Source organism: Elephantulus edwardii, unplaced genomic scaffold (genome assembly GCF_000299155.1).
Source record: "Elephantulus edwardii isolate Elephantulus edwardi_28Jun2011 unplaced genomic scaffold, EleEdw1.0 scaffold00147, whole genome shotgun sequence".
Lineage (NCBI taxonomy): Eukaryota > Metazoa > Chordata > Mammalia > Macroscelidea > Macroscelididae > Elephantulus > Elephantulus edwardii.
Window position 1 is genome coordinate 5,817,390 of NW_006399897.1, and position 3,527 is coordinate 5,820,916.

The following is a 3,527-nucleotide window of genomic DNA, read 5'->3' on the forward strand; positions in this document are numbered from 1 at the left end:
TCAAAAGGTACTTCAAGAAGACAAAGCAAATTATTAGAATAAAATGTGCAAGGACCTGCAGTTAGAAAACCAAAAGGAAAGAGTATACTTGACTCAAGCTGACAGAACTGAAAAATACATTGAAGCCTCAGGTTGCAATTTTGAAGGATCCTATGTGCAAAATCTTGAAGGCTACAGGAAGAGTTAAAAGATTGTAATAATACACAAAGTCACTGTACTAAAAATGGACCAACATTGAAACATTTCCAGAAATAGCATACATTGGATTGAGAACCAATAGTACTGAAGTTCAAGCTGCACTGAAGTCATTGGCAAAAATGTAAGTTCTCAGGAATTGGTGGAATACCAATTTTAGGTGTTTCAGGAAACAGAAGCAACCCTAGGCTCTGCCACTACTTACTAGTCCTTGCCAAGAAATTTGGAAGATACTCACCAGCCCCATTGGTTGGAAGAGATCCATATTTGTCTCCATTCCCCAAAAAAGGTCATCTAACAGAACGTGGAAGTTGTAGAACAATTATTCTTCATTTCTCATGCAAGTACATTTTCTTTCTTTTTTTTAAATTTTAAAACGACTAGAAAGTACATCAACAGCAAACACACTAAATTGGATTCAGAAAAGTCATGCACCAAGGACATAATGGCCGATGTCAAGTGGATCTTAGTTGAATGCAGAGTATGTACCAGGAGAATGTTTACTTATATTTTGACTTTGCAAAGGCACTGTACTGCATGGATCATGACAAAGTACACTAACTTTGAGAAGAACAGGAATCCTAAAACTCATAATTGTACTCATGCAAAACCTATGCATAGACCAACAAACCATTTTCTAAACAGAACAAAAGAACATTTTGTAGTTCAAAATCAGAATGTACATAACAAAAGAACATTTTGTAGTTCAAAATCAGAATGTACATCTGGGTTGTATCATTTCTCCATACCTATTCAATATGCATGCCAAGCAAATTATTTGATAAAATGGACTACATTTAAAAAAATATAGCATCTTTTTCCAATCATAGGATTGGAAGAAAACTCAAGAACCTGTGTTTTGCAGATGACACAACTTACAGAAAGTGAAGAAGACTTGAAACACTGAAGATCAAAGACTATAACATTAAATACAAATTACATCTCAGCATAAAAAAAAATAAAAAAAAATAAAAAAAAAAGCTCACCAGTGGATCAATAGGCAGCATTGTGTTAGATGGAGAAAAGGTTAAAGCTATCAACGATTCTATTATGCTTGGATCCACAGTAAATATCTATGGTAGTGCACTCAAGAAATCAAAATGAATGTCGCTTCTGAAAAATATGTTGTTAAAGACATCTCTAAAGCTCTGAAAAAAGAAGAATGTCAGTTTGCAGATTAAGGTGCATCTGATCTAAACTATGGTCTCTTCAATTGCCTTCTATGTATCTGAAAGTTGGACAATGACTAAGGAAGATGGAAGAAGAATGTTTCCTTTGAATGGTGGTGTTATAAAAGAGTGTTGTATAATATCCTATGGATTACCAAAAGGACAAAAGAGTCTGTCCTGGGAAAAGTGTGACTAAGGTATAAGTAAGGATGGTGAAACTTCACCTCACTTACATTCAAAATGTTTTCAGGAGAAAAAAAAATCTTTGGAGAAAGAAATCATACTGGGAAAGATAGAGGATTAAGAAAGAGAGGAAGACCCTCAACTAAATGGATTAGTATAGTATATTTAATCATAAGTGTATTTTATTAAAACAACAAGAATCATGATTTAAAGTCTAGACTCAGAGCTCTAATTTATTATATTGGAGTGAATTTTGAAAAGTTTTACTGGTAAACAAAAGCAATATTACCATGTTATTTATTTTTAGTTTTAGGCAATTTTCATTTATGTGCTTAATAGATATTAAAAATCTATAAGTTTAATTTTATTATATGAAAGAGCAAGGCAATAGTTCTTATTCTTTAAAAATCTAATACACTTGTTAATGCTAATTTTATTAAATAATATCATTTAGCTTTTGACTCAATGAGAATTTTTGCGTAGTTTGTGAGGCCTTAAGAGAGCAAAATGATAGGGGAGCTCTGGTGGCCTAGTGGCAAGGAGCTGCAACTACAATCCCAGAGGTGCACGGTTCAAATCCACCAGATGCTTTGCCGGGGAAGGAGGGACAATCTCCTCCTGTACCAGTCAGATCTGATTTGATGGCACACGCACACAAAAATAATAATAAAGAATTTTTTTTTTAAAAAAGAGAGCAAAATGATTTGTACTTGACTACTAAGCAAAACTTTGACCTTTTGGAGCTCCCTAGCCTTGCTATGGAAAAACCAAACCCAAAACAATAAACCTCTTTCATTAAGCTTGTACAAGAAAACTCTATACAGAAATTCTTTGTATCAAGGCTGTAGTAATAGGTCTGGTATTTTTTTGCGGTGATTTTATACTCTCATGAGTACAATGCAAACTATTTTTCTTACTAATTAGTAAAACTGATTGATGAGATAACATTCCTTGTTCTTTCTTCTTCCAAACTCCTGGATTTCTGCATGATCTCACTTCTTTTTCATCATTTCATTATCTGGTTTCTTCTCCTTGAATTTATCAAATACGAAGTGTCAAAATTTTCAAAATAAAAATAAATATTCAAAGATACACTTTTGTTTCTTTTGGCTTGTTACCTTATCTCCATCTTCTTGAGAATGGGGCAGCGGGGAACCAACCAAAAACCAACCCAGAAAAAAACAAATACTACACTAACTTGACTGCATTATTCACTATTAAAATCTGGCCTTTATCCCATGACATCTGTACTAAAATAGTAACTACAAGGTGGTTATTCTGATTTCATCTTTGATCTCTCTATAATCCGTTGCTGTGCTTTGGACTTTTTTTTTTTTTTTTTTTTTCAAATGGAGACTGTTTCCTTGGTCTCATATTATCTCCTCCATACTAGGCTATTTTACCCCTGATTTCTCTTTTATTCCTTAAAAACAAAACAAAACATCCAAACTAAAAAACACAAACAAACAGAACACCCAAAAATAAAACCACTAAAACTTGAAGACTTCATTTATATATTAGTCTGAAGGACTACATAATCTTTCAAATCTCTTTTTTGGAAGAGGTCTGCAGCTTTTTTGAAGTCTTAAAGTTGTCTGTATGTCAAAGATTAAGTAAATTGGGGACTCAAAGTAAAATATTAGCAATGTCTTACGTCCTATGACTTTTTCTTCTATTACTGTGTTCTTTCTCTGCAAGTAGTCAAAGAGTCATCTCATTCCTAGATCTTTGAATACACATTTTCTAATGATTACCAAATGTAATTTTCTATTATACTTTGGTTTTATGAAGTACATAACAGCACTCACCATCACAAGAACATGGAAATAGTCTAAATATCCAATCACAACTGAATGGATTGAGAAATTGTGGTCCCTTCTCACCATGGAATACTACATAGCACACAGGAGCAATGACTTTGTAAATTACTATCTCCCTAACTTGGGAGAGACTGGAGATTACTATGTTCATGAACTAACT